Source organism: Trichomycterus rosablanca, chromosome 11, assembly GCF_030014385.1.
Source record: "Trichomycterus rosablanca isolate fTriRos1 chromosome 11, fTriRos1.hap1, whole genome shotgun sequence".
NCBI classification, from domain to species: domain Eukaryota; kingdom Metazoa; phylum Chordata; class Actinopteri; order Siluriformes; family Trichomycteridae; genus Trichomycterus; species Trichomycterus rosablanca.
This window is the reverse complement of record NC_085998.1, coordinates 20,453,738-20,471,550: the sequence shown is the minus strand read 5'-3', so window position 1 is coordinate 20,471,550 and position 17,813 is coordinate 20,453,738. Positions and strand designations below refer to the sequence as shown.

The 17,813-nt window shown below is 38.2% G+C and overlaps 1 protein-coding gene and 1 long non-coding RNA gene across 3 annotated transcripts in view; one reads left to right on the top strand and one right to left on the bottom strand.

Moving 5' to 3' along the window:
- Positions 1 to 1,403: 1,403 nt before the first annotated feature.
- On the bottom strand, positions 1,404 to 2,362 carry LOC134323672 (uncharacterized). Its single transcript, XR_010014077.1, has 3 exons — positions 2,325 to 2,362; positions 1,692 to 1,774; positions 1,404 to 1,597 (listed from the first exon to the last, which is right to left on the bottom strand). It is a non-coding gene; the product is annotated as an uncharacterized LOC134323672 (long non-coding RNA).
- cdon (cell adhesion associated, oncogene regulated) overlaps positions 1,525 to 17,813 on the top strand; it is a 55,177-nt gene continuing 38,888 nt past the window's right edge. Inside the window, exon 1 of one of the 2 annotated variants that reach the window (XM_063005276.1) lies at positions 1,525 to 1,943. The gene's annotated coding sequence lies outside the window, so the exon portion shown is untranslated. Of the gene's footprint in view, positions 1,944 to 16,521; positions 16,706 to 17,813 lie in introns of those variants that run through there. The other variant, XM_063005275.1, reaches the window with a different exon arrangement.

Here is a 17,813-nt window from a genome sequence, read left to right as displayed (position 1 = left end):
AAAATAATGGACACAAGAAAAGATAAACAACATTCTAGACATGCCAATCTGTTGCAGGGTATTGAATTATACCATAACTTATTCACACCTAGTAGCAATTTAGAAAAGCCAGTCCACCTGTTAGCTAGGCCTGTTACAATTATTTAAGGTAATCATTAAAAATACTGTTTACTGTTGTGTAAACTCTTACTCTTACCGTTTTTCATGAACAAGGTACACATGGGGCAATTTCAGAGCAACCAATTCACCTACTGACTGGTCATGGGAGGTAGCAGGAACCCGGAGAGCATGCTTTTTTACAGACAGTGATTTTGAACTTTATATAATATAAGAGATAGAATTGTTATACACTCTCCAAATCCTTGCCTTTGTCATGCTATACCATAAAATGTTCTATCTGTATCTATGCATTATTACCCCTTATCATCAAAGTGAAATTACACTCTAAGAATCTAGTAAAATTGTAATAATTTAATTAATGAAATACTTGGTTTGGATACGTAACCAGACCCTTAGAGAACCAATATAAACTTTCTCAGGTACAACCAATCACCATCCAAATCACACACCAGCCTAACTGGCCCACACCTGACATCAATTGTAGTGGTTTTGATTACTTCAGAGTAAAACCAGTGGTTCCATGAGGATTCCAGTACTAGTAGTGCATGGCAAACACATGATTGGAAAGTGCTTTAAGGTTTAAACCAGAGTCCCAGGAGGTAACCAACTCCGACACAGACAGAGGCAGTTGTACCCTAGCGGTTAGAATACTGGACTAGTAATCAAAAGGTCACTGGTTCAAGCCTCACCAGCGCCAGTTTGTCACTGTTGTCACGCTCAATTGCTTAGACTGTATACTGTCACAGTACTGTAAGTTGATATGGATAAAAGCGTCCGCTAAATGACGGAAATGTAAATGAAAGAACGTACCAAACTTCAAACAAACTGTAATCAAGGATGAAATTTAAAGGTTCAATGGAAAGTTATGCATTTGTACAGGACAACTGAACATGATTGAAAAATTACATATAATAAAGGGGGCAGTTGTAGCCTAGAGGTTAAGGTGCTGGACTAGTAATCGAAAGGTCGTTGGTTCAAGCCCCACCACTGCCAGGTTGCCACTGTTGGGCTCTTGAGCAAGGCCCTTAACCCTCAATTGCTTAGACAATATACTGTCACAGTACATACTGCAAAAGCAGCTGTAAATGTATAATATATACATCTTATAAATGTATGGATTGTCTAAGGTCAGTGAAATGGACTTGATCACCAAGCAGTACAGTCACATTAAGGGCAGTGCAATGAAAGATCCTTGTGGTCGATCTTTCTGCCAGGGGTTTAGGGGGCAGGGAGGGTGTATTGTTGCTGTGGTTTGTTGCTAAAAGTTTGCTAAACCACTGGCTTCAGGGCACAACCCCTCCCTTTTTCTAGTCTAGCAGTACTGCCCCGTCGTGGGCTCGCTGGGTTGGAGGAACATTCCTGGATTGACGACCAGCCTGCGCCTTCGCTGCCACGATCTGCTCAGCAATCCGATCCTGTTTTAAGAGATGTGCGTGTGCGCAGGAAAACACTGTAATCTGTGCAATGCCTGATTGCGCTAGTAGCAAAAAGCGAAACAGAAGTGTGTGTTAGCAGTCCGTCCTGTGTGTGTGTGTGTGTGTGTGTGTGTGTGAAACGGTAACCAACTTCACCGGAGTCTAAGCTTTCCGCTTCACTTCGCCTCGTTGACTTTGTACTCCAGGCGCTACGCTGTTATTAACTCCACAGTGGCTACCTAGCGAGAGACCGGAGAGAGAAAGAGACTGTCGGTAGCTGTTTTTCTTCACAGACCTGTATATCTTCATACATCGTGTGTAATGGAGGGTCCGGTGCGGATTTGCCGCTATTGGAATGCTTTTTGCTGCTAGTGTGTCCGACTGTCTTGGGTTTCCCTCCGTACAAAGGTAAGAGTAAACTGAGGAACGCTGTGCAGACAGGCGAGTAGAAGTTTGCTCAGGCTGCTTGTTTTATAAACACACAATTTCTCATAATAAACAAACACACTGCTGTGAATTAGTTTAAGCTTTCTGGTTTGGTTATTTATTCGAGTTTAACACTTAAAGTGCACTTTATTTGTAGGTTTACAGAGTTAAAAACAAATGTCAACGTTCTCGTCAGTGGAAAAGGGGGCGCCAGGCAGGAGCGAGGCTGGAATTTAGTAATCCAGTCTATGGAAACATGTATTTACCCCGACCAGAAAAACAAAAACACCAAAACAAAAATAGGTCTTGGAAATTTCGTTATTAGAGCCTTTTTAAAACATATAAATACTGTCTACTACTTACTGACATGCGTTTTTGCTGTTTTTGTACCTCACACTGTTTACACTCATGTACTTGTTCAATTTAACGGTAATATTACGGTATTTTCTAACAGTGCTTCGAACAACATAGTGTTCCATAAAGACATATACATTAATTAAACGTAGTTTTTCCACAAAAACAAAAATTCAGCTGTATTTATGTTCGCAAATAAAAACCAAACAAGCATTAAAATCTGAAGAAGAAGCCGAAGTAAATTGTTAAATTGAATGCAGAGTAAATGTTAACACTGTAAGGATGCATGTTAGCACTAACAATGTTCCGCACAGCTAGTTAGCAAGTTTAATATGGAAATTGTTTTTGTTTTTATTTAAATAGTCAAAACAAATAATAATAAGTGCTAGCAATGCAGGTGAGACCTTCTTTAAAATGATTCTAGTTTATTTCAGCTAAAGTTATTTTTTCCAAACATAAACCGTTTACCAAAAATTAACAATAATTTATGTTAATTTATGTTACATGCATACCTTGTTTACTTTCAGTAGTCAGACTCCTCCAAAGTAATCCCTGAAACTTACAAACTCAACCTTATGAATATTTTAACATGACACCTGACCCCTTATTTATGCTAAAGGATGCATACATTTTGCCATTTAACAATTAAGAGACTATTTAATATAGTGCTTAATTCAGTGTTCCATCTTTCGTATTTAATTCAATTCATATTCCATCTTTAATACTTTTTTTAGTTAGCCTGTTTTCAAATTACATTTAAGTCCCAAAACACAGCACCAAATCCAACCTGAAACCTGTGAATCTAAATGATCATGTCTTTTACGTCAACACACAAGGATTTTCTTTGTCTCCGCAAAAACATTACATACTACATCTATAATAAGTAATAACAAAGAGATGTTTTACTGTTCAAGTGGGAAAATCATTGTCATTCTCAGACAAAAAACTCAAATTATTGCCGTTCACAGTAAAAATATTGGACTGAGGTTTGAAATTAATTCACATTGTGGATTTGCATAATTCAAAGACAAGAACATTCAAGTACATCTGTGTTTCATGGTGTGATGTTCGTTGTTGTTGGTAACTCCTGTGATAACAGGGCAGTCCTGAAATTTAATATGGTCTGCTTACCTGCTTGCATACCTGCTTGCACTTTTCAGGCAAAGACAAGTAATTATAATGAAAAATGAGGAAGGTATTAGAGCAGACAGTAGTGGAATTAATATCAGACTTAAAACAGTGGTTGTGTTTGATGTTTTTATTTCTTTTAAAGCCAGACTGACTTCTGCAGGCTGCAACCAGTTTTATCATGAAAGTCCCAGTATAGCTATCGACATAGCTGAGTTTTTTTGAAAAATGTTTAATAAATCTTAAAAAAGCACTATATGGTAAAAAGTATGTGAACCCTCCACCTTAAGCTTGTTGGACATCTTATTCCAAAACTGTGGGCATTCATTCTAGGTCCCCACCAACAGCATTTACAGGCTCCACTTTTTTTGGAAGATTTTGGCCCTGCCTGACTGTTCATTTCATCCCAGCGGTGTTCAGCTGTTCTAACTCCAAAAAAATATGAGATGTGCCCACTTACTTTTGGCTCATAGTGTTTATCTAACAAGGAAACTGCAGTGTCACATTTTATACCAAATGTGTACGTCAATTCTTTGCGTTATAATACTCATTATTAACAAACATTAATTAAATGAACTGTGGTTAACTCCTTGACGGGATGTATAAGTTGGCAAAAGTCTGTAATTTTGAGATGTAATAAATGCTATACGTAAACGGATGTCGCCATACAGCATGTAATTGACTTACCACAGATGATAATGCGTTCTCATTGGCACACAATTAAAACCCTTATGCTTCCTCCGCACACAAACATTCAACAGCTATATTTACTGTATAATAATTATAGGTAGAATACTTTAAATGCCAATTCTGAAAATTCCTTTTTATTTACAAATTTTTTTTTGAATTTTCTGTAACAGAAACATCACTTGAATGATTTTTGTTTATTTTGTTGTTGCTGTAATGACACCCCTATCACACTAGTCCTCTCCAGAGAGTGTTCTTTCATAGGGGCGACTACATCAAAATATTTAGCATTTAGGATACTGAGGTTGGGAATGATCTTTTAAATGTACACAAATGGGCTTTGTAGGAAAGCAGCTGCTTGCCCAAATAGATGGACTATATTTTAATGTGCAATTTCTAGGTCATCCAATTTGGACAGTCATATATATATTTTTTTATTCCATTTTGCTTTTGCTTTTTTAATGCAAAATCTAGTTGTATTTTTTCTTTAGATGCACACCGGACAAACTAAAATGGCTAATTAGATGACTAGGCCACATCCTGTGATGTTAAATGCCTCGTTTAAGTGTTTTCAAGTATAGGCAGGAATAAATCATTAGTGCTTATCATACAGGCCGACTTTAAACACAGCTATGCCATTACAAGGGCTAGAATAATGTTTGAACGATTAAAGCGCTCTGGCTAATGCTAACCACATGTGGCATTGCACTTGTGTATTGCACTCACAGTGGCCTTGTGCTCATTCGTACACACTAAGTACTGACTCAATAAGCTTGAAAAAAAGTAGAAACAAGGGAATGGTTGTGTTGCAGTGACTTGTGAGCATGATTTCAGGACTTCTGTGTGTTTTTATGGTGCAGGCTGAAAGAAATCCATAGAAAAAGTGAATGATGAATTTGTTGTGGCATAACAGTGACAATCAAACCAAACTGGTGTTTCCCAGCAGCAAGAGAGAGCGGGCACAGTCATGGTGTAATTTAGAATAATTTCTTGGCTCTGACTTTGCTCCTCACAGATGTTGTGTAGTCTGCTGTTCCTATCTTTGGCTGATGAGGGATAAAAGTAAGTTTGAACTGCTAAATCATTATGTGGTTGAACTGTTTATTTGGATTGGTGCTGTGAGCTTAATTTTTCCTGCTGTTGAAAGCTGTGGATGGCTTGGGGATGTGATTTTATAACCTGGCTGGGTGTCTTTTCGGTAGGTTTACTGTCACAGACAGTGACCTAGCAAACAGTTAAACAAATGCCACAACTTTCCCATAAGTGTTATGGTAAAACGGCAAAAGGAGCAGGTTTTCAATACTACTATAGCAGTTACTTAGGGTTAAGGGATACAAATGCAAATACTTGTATCTTTGACTGTTTGCAGCAGATTCTGTTTTAATGCTGAAGCGTATCATACACCATGTACCAGGGATCTTCAAAAAGTTTCCACACTTATATTTCCGTTGGAAACGCTGAGGGTGGGAGGAGTAGTAATTGGTCGTGTCTAAGAGACTGAGAGAGAGCTTATAGTCAGTATTTAGCGCTATCTGATTTCCACCTTTTTGGACGCTCAAATAAGCCTTAAGGGGAAGAAGATTTTCAGGTGATGATGATGTGAAAGCAGTGGTGCATCAGTGGCTATGCACTCAACCAAAAAAATTTTTTGCTGATGGCATTAAAAAGTTGATATGATGCTGGAAAAAATGCATCAGAAGGTGACTATGTAGAAAAGTGGTCAATTGGTTTTAATTCTTAATAAATAGAGTTAAAAAATGTGCAGAAACTTTTTGAATAAACCTTGTATATATATATATAGAGAGAGAGAGAAAGAGAGTTTTGTAGTGTGGCACAACCTTTGTTACTTGATCATAAAACAGTAGCAATTTGATCATCTCAGTGATGCTGGTTTTGAAATTCTTTATCTGACCCCAAGTTGCACTCGATGGCTACTCAGTTAAACATTCCCATTGTTTTAGCACTGGGTAGACAGAAGAGGGTGTGCAGCCAGCTGCCAAAGTCTGCGGTGTGATTTAGACCATTCTGGTGTGTTGATTGACATTGGCCAACAGCTCTTATGAAAAGGCAGATGGGAAATATTAACAGGCAACTGATGAGAGAGATGAACAGGTTGAAATGACTGAGCTATGAAATGCTTTTTTGCCTGAATTTTGGAGTGTTTATGGTAATCTTGTCTTAGGGTTTTTATCTTTAGACAAGAAATGTAGCTGTATTTTCTTTTAATTTTATTTTGGAGATATTTATTTTAATGTATGCTTGTTTATTAATATAATAAATGACCACAAATTAAACCTACAGAAATTCTACAATTAGTTAAATATAAAGCACAAATTAAAACTTAAAAAAATTAGTTTCAAACATCAGTGTTGTTTAGGGATGTAACGATACACTCTACCCATGATGCGATTCACGATACTGGGTTCATGATGCGATTTTTTCCAGATTTTTTAAACAAAATGAAATTGAAGACAAATTATGACAAAGTTTACTTTTATTCTTTCTCTGTAAAACAATAAAATAAAATACTGTATTTGTGCTTATCTTTTATTTATCTAATTTCTAGGTAGGTACAAACTGCAAAACAATGCTGCACACTTCCCTTTTTGTGTAAAAAAACTGAAATGAAATTTTAAAACAAATCCCACATTATTTAAATGAATGAGTAATACAAATAAATAAAGTATCCTCACATGAATACATTTGGCTGGAAAATTCAGAACCTGGCAACCCTGTAGTGACGTCAACCAGGCGAAGTGAATAGCGCCAGTGCCTTCTGCTGTTTAAAGTGAATATCGATTCATTGTACATGTCAACCGATTTGAATCGTGCCACATGTGAATCGATTTTTAACTGTCTTGTGGTGCATCGTTACATCCCTAGTGTTGTTTATATGGTGGTTGTTTGAAACTAACATTTACAAACTGCAATTTTTAAAGTCAGGACACTTAGTAAAATGATATAAAAAAAAGAATATGTGATTTGGGCTAACACTGGGCACTGTTAGTTTAGTGGATAAGGTATTGGACTAGTGATTAGAATACTGCTGGTTCAAACCCCACTACTGCCATATTGCCACTGTTGGGCCCCTGAGCATGGCCCTTAACTCTCACTTACTTCCACTGTATTTATCAAGTCTACTTTTTCTGTATTTTTTCAGTTTTTGACTAAAATACAGCTTGTTAACATTTAAAAGTTGAGCAACTTGCACAACCATGTTGACTCAGCTGTAGTCTCTGAGATCATATTAAATCCATCTTCTTCCTCCTGTTCTCTCGACCTTGCTCCTGCGGCTCTTCTTAAATCCTGTGTTTCTGCTATCTCTTCTCATCTCTTCTCTGTAGATAATTTGATTAATCAGTGTCTTTCCTCTGGCTATGTGCCAACATCTTTTAAAGTGGCTGCTGTTACTCTTATTTTAAAGACACCTGAGATAGATCCATTAAAATTCTCCAATTACAGACCCATTACAACCTTCCTTTCTTAGCTGAGGTGATGGATAGAGTTGTGACCTCGTAACCTTAGGACTACCTTAGCAAAAACATTACCTTCCAGTCTGGTTTCCGGAAACAAGCACAAGAAGGTGACCACTTTGTTAAGGATTGTTTGATTGATTTAGATAGAACATGCTCATATGTCTACAATTAACCACAGGTGGCATACAGTTTAATCTTAGCACCCCAGCAAGTGATGGTGTGGCACGGTGGCCTGGTTGGTAGCACTGTCGCATCACAGCAAGAAGGTCATGGATTTGATTCGCAGGTAGACCCGTCTGGGCCTTTTCTGTATGGAGTTTGCATGTTCTCTTGTCTTTGTGGGTTTCCTCCAAGCGCTCCGATTTCCTCACACAGTCCAAAGACATGAAAGTCAGGTGAATTGGAGATACAAAATTGCCTGTGTTGGTGTTTGACATTGAACTTGAACTAGAGAATCATGTTTAAACTAACTACCTGTTCTGTCATGAATGTAACCACAGTGTAAACATGTTTAAATCCTAATAAACTAATGTAAAACATCATCTTAATTACTAGATACATGCATTGCTGATTAAAACTCTGGTTGAATGGCAGTCATTTACAACTAAATCCTGACAGAACTGAAGTTTTACACGTTCACCCCAAAGCTCTGGTCTTTCTGTGAATGTGGATGGTGTACCTGTCGAACCTGTCATCAGAAGCCTTTGGCATTATTTCTGACTTCTTTTTACCACCTGCGTAATATTGCACGCCTTTGCCATGTGCTCAGTGATGATGATGCTAAAATGTTGGTTAATGCTTTTAACTTGTCACTTCTGGATTATTGCAGTTCTGTTGGTAGTTAGTAAACCGGCTTAAGCTCATTCAGAATTTAGCGGCCTGATCTAAAGAATTAATAAGTGGTCTGCCCGTGTCACATCCATCCTCTACCAATATCTTTCCGTATCAAATACAACATTATTCTGCTTACTTTTAAAGCCCTGGCCTACTAGCTGTCATTTGTATTAGACCTCTGTCCGTGGCTGGCAGGACTTTCAGTTCCACAGCCCCCAAACTCTGGAACTCTTACACAGTCTCTTTATGACTGTTCTTCATCTCTTTTACTGAAGGTCAACAAAAAACTTTCCTCTTTATTGCTTATAAATTTTTTTGCTCTATGCTCTATTTTTTCCCTGGTAATTTCCTTCAGTAAAGCTGTCTTATGTATGTAAAAGACACTATATGAATGTAACTTATAAATATTATTATTACAATTGTAACTTGCTTTTTGCCATGAATGTAAAACATATATATAATTTTAATTCTCCTTTATTTACCTGACAGGGTCATTAATGATTTTGCTAACCAACTTATTTGTATTTGGTAAAAAAATAGAATAGAATAAAATAGAATTGTATGCATATTTACTAGAGATGGACCGATCGGGGTTTTTGGCACCGATTCCGATCTCCGATCTCCTTTCAGGGACATCGGCCGATAGCCGATTCCGATCGGGGGGGGTTGGCAGTAAATAAACTTAAAAAGAGCCTCACAGTAAAGATAAACCGGAGCAGCGCGCGTGTGTGTGTGTGTGTGTGCCTTTAGAAGAGACGCTTTGTTTACAGTATCGCTATAAGTGATTCATTGATTCATGAGTTGATTCGTTTTTATGTGAAGCGTAAGTTTCTCTTCTCAGTTATCTCTCCGTGTTTACTGTTATTAATTAAATGTCGTGGTTTTAAATAAACACCAGCTACTACAGAACATTCTGTGTGACTCTCTTACATTAAAAAGCTTCATTAAAAAGCTTAATTAAAAAGCTTAATTAAACTGCTATTACCACAGATCTGTAACCGAGTCAGACTCGTTCCGCCTAAGGAGCTAAAAGTTTTCTAAAAGTTCAGCAGATGATCCTGAACTAACGAATTTGGTAATGAATAAACTTTTGCCTCAGATTGGCTCTGTAACGTCTTCTGTTCTCATCTACATCACAAGTAAGAACCGCTCACGATTTACCAAAGTGAACCAGGAGTTTATATAACGTGCTGATAGAATCGACTCAGATGTGACCGGGTTGAATTATCTTTTTAAAGTAAATATTACAATCAGCAAAATTACATCGTAAGAGCTTTCACGATGGTTTCTGTACGATTGTTGATGAATGGTGATGTGATGGTTGGTGCTTCGTAGCTCAAAGTCTGGATCAATCCACTGAGCTGTTAACTTAACATGGTCTTTATATATCACACGATCGGATCGGCTACTTTTAGGAGATATCGGCCGATCACCGATAGCATATTTTGATTAAAAATCGGCCGATACCGATTCGTAGCCGATCGATCGTCCCATCTCTAATATTTACCACTGTGTTACTTTTCTTGTTATTTGCTTTTTTTAAATGTTTGGGACCTAAGGATACTAATTGTTCCATTTTGTTGTTGGAATTTGTGCCCGTTCTTGCTTGATACAAGACTTCAGCTGTTCAGCTGAGTCTTTTTGCCTGGTCCTCTGCAACATGATGCATCGCACGTGCACCACACATAATAAAACACAAGCACTGATGTACCCCCATATAATGACAGATGCTGGCTTTTGCACCCTTTGCTGATAACAATTTGGATGGTACTTTTAGTCTTTGGCACAGGAACACAAACTCCCTTCATTTACAGAACAAGCTGAAATGTGGACTCATCTGACGACAGCACACATGTCCACTTTAGATGAGCTCTGACTCAGGAAACCTGGCAGCATTTATGCAAGGAATTGATGTATGGCTTTCTTTTTGGGTAGTGGAGTTTGGTTAATGGAGTGGACTGTGTTAAGTGACAATGGTTTGCTGAAGTACTCACATACCCAGCACTGTCGCCTCACAGCAAGAAGGTCCTGGGTTCGATCCCCAGGTGGAGCGGTTTGGGTCCTTTCTGTGTGGAGTTTGCATGTTCTCCCCGTGTCTGCGTGGGTTTACTCCGGGTGCTCCGGTTTCCCCCCACAGTCCAAAGACATGCAAGTGAGGTGAATTGGAGATACTAAATTGTCCATGACTGTGTTCGATATAACCTTGTGAACTGATTAACCTTGTGTAATGAGTAACCACCGTTCCTGTCATGAATGTAACCAAAGTGTAAAACATGACGTTAAAAAACTAATAAACCCTCTTCTTGCTTTAGTCATGTGTGCAGGATGTGGTTTTGCATTGTCTTGTTGAAAAATGCATGGATGTCCCTGGAAAAGAAATGTTGAAGGCAGGCATTTTTGCAGCAGTTTTGAGGCTTGAATCCAGTTGTTTTCAACCTTTTTATTAAATAGGTTGCAGCAGGGTACGGTAGTACACCATTTCCCAGAATGTTTTTTCCCCCAGAATTTTTACATTTTGGCTGTCTTATCAAGTAATCCCATGCTGCCATTACAATATTCAGGTCCGGACTCTGTGGAGGCCAGTTCGTGACTCTTGGTGTTTTATCAGATTTTTTTCCTCCAAATATGATTTCACCGCATGAGCAGTGTGCTGGGGATTGTTGCTGATAAATAAAATCTACAATCCCAGTCATTATTCCATTTCCAGAAGGAATGGATGGAATGATAAATTAAAATCTGTCTGTACTTTTCAGTATTTGTGATTTACTTCTGCAAAAGTGGTTCCAAAAAGTCCTGGAACTTAAGCTTCTTCAGACTGTAGAAGGTCAACTTGGCATCCTGATGAAGCTGCCAGATGCTGAGCCAGGTCCTTACTGGACTTCCTGTAGAAGCTGTTTTTTAATACTGCATACAAATTACAATACATATTTTCTGGTTGTATTCTGATAAAGCGACTGAGAAATAAATATACATGGCCATTGTACCATTAGAAACAACAAATCTAATAGTGGCCTAGTGTGACTTTTGCACAGTACTGAATATTATTATATCTATATAAACACCCCCTTTGCACACAGAACAGTCTTAATTCTTTGTGGTTGTTCGAAACATTTACTCTATGTTAATATGAGTTAATATGACCATGCACCATGTAATTGTTGTTGCTTTGTTAGCTGTAAATGATGTTGTGAATATCTTGTCTGCAGTGTTTTCTATTCAGATTAAGATCTGGTATTTCTTATTGAAATGAAGTCATTGTTATGCATTGTGACATTATAATGCTATAAGTAAACACTACCGGATGGGCACATTGTGGACATGAGGCCATCTGCTTTAAGGATCAAGGATCAAGGAGGGTTTATTGTCATTCACATCACATGTGGTACATGAGGTGGAACGAAATTATGACCCAAGGTCCCAGTTACACCCAATAAAATATCTAATATATACAATACAAAAGAATAATCATAGTATGAAAAATATTTACAAATATAAAAAGTAGAAGTAAATATAGCAATGTAAAAATGTAGAAATGTAAAAATGTAGAAATGTAAAAATGTAGAAATGTAAAAATGTAGAAATGTAGCAGCAACATGAACAATAAGAGTGCATTTAACTTATAAGCATGGGTAGTAGAACTGAGTAGCAGCATAATAAAGTGACCAAGTGCAAGGTGCAAAGACAGTGTCTTATTGTGCGTAAATGTAAGGTGTCCAAGTGTACTCTTTGAGGTTTGATGTGTTGAAATGCTTTTCTGCTAACCAAAGGAAGGGGTACTTTTTCTGTAACTGTGAATCTCAGTATACATGTTACATACATGTATCATTAAGCTTTACTTTGTGCAGTATTATAATCAATTTCCCCAGAATTATATCTCCCCAGAATTATGAACTGTCTCTCTCTCTTTCTCATACATTAATGTACATGTATGTAATATAAATGGGGGATCTTCAAAAAGATTCCGCACTTTTATATTTTTGTTGGAAACAGTGAGCGGTCTCACTCTCACTGAGAGTGACTTGTTTAGAAAAGAAAGCAATCCAGTACAAGCTTAATTCCCTGTATAGATAATTCACTATCTGTGATCCATTTTTGGCCTTTAATTCGTACCACTCTTTGTGCCGTACTGTTGTCCTGCTTTTGCTGTCTAAATGTTTTAGACAGGTTTTTAGACAGTGAGAGTGAGAACGCTCAAAGAAGCTTTAAGGGGAAGAAGATTTTCATGTGATGATGATGTGAAGCAGCGGTGCATCAGTGGCTACACGCTCAACCAAAAACATTTCTTGCTGATGGCATTAAAAAGTTGGTACAATGCTGGGAAAAATGCATCAGAAGGTGACTATGTAGAAAAGTGATGTAATTTGCTTTTGAAATGGTTAATAAATAGAGTTTTAAAAAGTACGAAGAACCATTGTTTGAAAACAATTATGTATAGTAATTGTAAAGGGGCAAATACATTTTCACAGTGCTGTAATGTCTATCGAGAAATAACAGGTTAATTGGCTGTGAGCTTTAATGTTGGAATGGGGTTTATTACTTCTACCTCCCATTTATTCATTTTGGAGCCATCCCAACTGCCGTCAGCAGTGAGTAACCTTTACCTGAGTATCCCACAGACCTGCATTTCCCAAGAACGGCAACAAAGATAATAAACAGTGTAATAAAATACCTTGTTTTGTCTTATGTATTAACAATTTACTAATGCTAACATTATAATTCATAACTTTTTATATTTTAGAATTTTTACACCATATTGTTTACCCCTGTTCATTTGTCTGCTAAATTTTGTACCCTACAAATTGCAGTTTATATCTGTTTGATGGGGGCTAGGAGAAATCGTAATTAGTTGATCTTGCTTATTTGAAGAATGCTAGCCCAACTAATAAGATTAAGCTATCACTAGCTTTCTGGTTATGTTACATTTACATTGTTTTTGCTTTATCCAAAGCGACTTACATCACAGTATTCAGTCTGAGCAATTGAGGTTTAAGGGTTTTGTTTAAGGGCCCAACAGCAGCAACCTGGCACTGGTGCGGCTTGAACCAGCGACATTCTGATTACTAGTCCAGTACCTTAACCACTATGCTCCAGCCTGCCCATGTTCATGACATTTACATTTTCAGCATTTAGCAGATTCCCTTATCCAAAGCGAAGACTGTATACATTGCAATCAATTGAGGGTTGGGGACCTCGCTCAAGGGCTCAACAGTGGCAAGCTGGCAGATGTGGAGCTTCGAACCAGTGACCTTCTGATTACTAGTTTTGTACCTTAACCACTGACCTACCACTTCCCCTTGGACTCTGTCCAACATCCAGTTAGATATTTATTTGCACTCTCATGTAATGTGTGAACATGGTGCATAATGGTTTTATTATTGCGGCTACTACCCGTGCTTGCACTGCATATTCATTTCAGTACAAACAGCGGTTGCTCAGGGTTTTCTCGTCTGAGAGTGACTTGTTTACAAAAGAAAGCAATCCAGTACAAGCTTACTTCCCTGTATAGATAATTCACAGACCCCCTGTCTGTGATCCATTTTTGGCCTTTAAGTCGTACCACTATTTGTGCCGTACTGTTGTTCTGCTTTTGCTGTCCAAATGTTTTTAGACAGGTTTTTTTTATATATTTCTCTACATCATGAGTGATTTTGGTTAAAGGCCAGGGATCTCTCAGCAGGAGACTAAGCAGAGCCTGTTGTGTAGTTGTATGATCGGCTCAGTTACCATAGCAAAGCAGAAGGTGATGGATTCCAGAAACATTGAGAAAAGCTAGACCTGTGAGTAAGACAAGAGGGAGCTGGTAAATGCAAGGAGGTCAAATGAAATGCCTCAAGATAAATCCAAAATTTCACATGGCTATTGCAGTCTATGCTGGCTGGTAATAGAACAGCCTAGGTTACGTAAATGGATTCAGAGAGTTAACACAATTTTAAGCAAAGTCGTTCTTGGTACATGGTTTTCATAGACTGTGAAATGTTCATGTGCAAACTCTTCCAGAGAAGCTGTCAAATGTCCAGGCAGCTTTTCCACACTATTTGGCACTGGCGGCCTGTAAGACTGTCTTTCAGGGTTTTTATTACCCTGTGCACTCTTTGTGTCTTCCACATTCTTGTTCAATAACCTTTAGAATAACTTTCCTACTGCGTCTTTAGTGCTCGAGCTAAAAACTCAGCTGGAAGGCCAGTTGGTGGCTCCCACAATACAGTGGGCGTAGCTGCTTCTAGCTTGTAGCAAGCGTGGCTGTGGCCTTGGGCTGAGGAAGCACCCCGAGATCCCTTTCCATCGTCCAAGAGAGCCCTATTGAGTTTTTAACCCTGTTCTTAATCCCTGTTGTTGAAAACCTTGGGAAGCAACTCACTTACCTCTCACCCACCTCCCTCTCTCTCTCTTAGCACCTCCCCCATTCTCCTCCTTTTCCCAAGCAAACAAGACACCACAGAAAATATAACTAAGAGGCTGTTTCTGTACTGTACCAAGTCTCAGTCCCTCCGTCCAAGGCCAGATTTCTAAACGATCTCTGTTCACCGTGTATGTCCGAGTCTGGCATTAAAGCTGTCTCCCAGGTCTGTACACAGGCACTAGGGATAGGCTGGGAAGATCTGGGTCTGTGAGCCAATTTGTGTGTCTTTGGTAAACACGACTTTGTTAAATGTGACTGTCTAATTCTAGGGGCCTCGGTTCTCAGCTTTCTTCTTTGAAGCCTCCTCCCCCTTCTTTGTCCATTGTCAACACACTGGGTTGTTGACATCTGGGCTGAGCCAGGTTATTCTTTGAGCAGCCCAGTCTGGGATCACCTGCACCTTACTGATGAGGCAGCCTTTCATCGTCTTTTTAGACATTCCCAGGGTTGAACTTTGATCCTACTGCTCAAACTTAGGGACAATGTGATTAAGCAGTATAGAGAAAGGGTTAACACTACTCTCTGCATTATTTCTTATTGATTTAAAGATGACATGTTCTGTTACCATTTACTCTCAATGTCTAGTTTTCCATTTTTACTGACTGGTGCCAAAATTGCTACTTATTTAGGAAATAATGAAGTTGTAAATGAAGTGGGAAAAACAAAGTGGTCCCCCTCATTTTATAATAATTTTAAAAACAAGTATATTATTTTAAATAATATACAGTAAAATAATAAATTTAAAGTGTATATAAATGTGTGCTAATTATAGATGTAAAAAGTATTTTCTAAGTTTTAAAGGGGTTGCCTCCTCCTCTTCATTTAAGCCCCAATGTCTTCCAACAATAGACAACAAACGGTAAACGCAAAGTGTAGTCCTCTGGTACCCAGGTTAAAAAAAAGAAGAGCAAAGATGGTAATAAGACAGAGATATTGTAATGTTAACATAAGATGCTCTTGGCAAAGTTACTACCTAGCTTGATAATGTTTGGTAATTTAATAAACAGCTACCCACATAACAACAAAACGAGGGCCCCAATATTGGTGAACGTTGTAACTATTGTATGTCATATTTTGCTATAACATCAGTACAACGTTGGTCTGTGTTTGACAGCACTTTCAGAATGGAGATTGGCGTCAAAATGCCATCTTTAAGCCAGCGTCAACTCTCCGTTGGTCTGTGGTACACAAATAAGATTACAATAAAAGTAATATCCTCATTGTACATGCATTAATAATGCATACATGTGCAATATAAAGATACAATCGATAAATTATAAAGTACTGTGTATATAAGTGCCCTACATTTGGTGGTATAATTGTTTGTCGCTTGCCCCCTCAACATTAAATTTAGGGCTGCACGATATTGGAAAAAACTGACATTGCGATATTTGTTTTTCCTGCGATTATATTGCGATATTAAAAAAATGCAGGAATTTTCACCACATTATTAATAATATTAATAATGCATGTATCTTACTCTAAATAAAGGGCTCATCTGTGAAAAAGGGTGGTGCCTACAAAGGATACAAAAGATTATGTCAAGCTACATCTTTGTACTCGGTTGAAACTGAGCATTAAACTAAGAAAGCTTCAATATCACATGAGGGAATTAACAGGATTGACAAAATTGGTCATTTAAAATTTTATTTCACAATCAAAAACTCTTCAAGTAGTAAACATTATTTAAAAAAAACTATACAAACAAAAGAGCAGCTATACACCTGTTCCAAATCCGAGATTTCTTAGTTACTTAGATGCCTTAGTTACTAAGCACAATGCTGAGGCAGAACGAGTGAGACTCGAAAGCGTCCTTAGTGATGAAGTCAATCCCAGAATACACTGCGGCATCTCTTCTCTCAAACGTAAATAAATAATTATTAATTTTTAACGAGTGTTTTTCTTTGCAAGTTTGGGCTTGTCAGCAAATGTAACAGTTTTCTGTACACGAATCGAGATGTTATATTGACATGTTAGCGCCGTCCCACCTCATTCCATTGGTTTTAATGGCAAGATGCTAAATGCTAAATGCTAAACACGAAACCCGATGGAATCGGGCATGTTCCAATAACCTGCCTTCTAAGTCATTTACTTTTTAGGATCCTCTCTACTGTGGCAGCTGCCTATGTAGGTAGTACAGCAAGGCAGCTCACTAGGTTTTTGAACACACTGGTAGATATGTCATGGAAAATGAGAACGGTGTGAATTTTCGTTTTGTCAAGCAGCAAAAAAGTTTTAGCATGACGTATTTGATTTAATTTGCATTAAGTAACATCGCACGTCCTGCGATGTGACTATCGCGCATGCACACATCGCGATGTCGATGCTGAAACGAAATATCGTGCAGCCCTAATTGAAATGGAATTTTATTTCATTCTGTTGGAATTCATTGCCTGTACAGCATAAATACACCGATCAGCCATAACATTAAAACCACTTCCTTGTGTCTACACTCACTGTCTTTTATCAGCTCCACTTACCATATAGAAGCACTTTATAGTCCTACAATTACTGACTGTCGTCCATCTGTTTCTCTGCATGCTTTGTTAGCCCCCTTTCATGCTGTTCTTCAATGGTCAGGACTCTCCCAGGACCACTACAGAGCAGGTATTATTTGGGTGGTGGATCATTCTCAGCACTGCAGTGACACTGACATGGTGGTGGTGTGCTAGTGTGTGTTGTGCTGGTATGAGTGGATAAGACACAGCAGTGCTGATGGAGTTTTGAGAATAAAGACCAACCAAAAATATGTCCAGCCAACAGCGCCCTGTGGGCAGCATCCTGTGACCACTGATGAATGCCTAGAAGATGACCAACTCAAACAGCAGCAATAGATGAGTGATCGTCTCTGACTTTACATCTGCAACTAGGTAGGAGTGTCTAATAGAGTGGACACAGTATTTAAAAACTCCAGCAGCGCTGCTGTGTATTATCCTCTCATACCAGCACAACACACACTAACACACCATCATC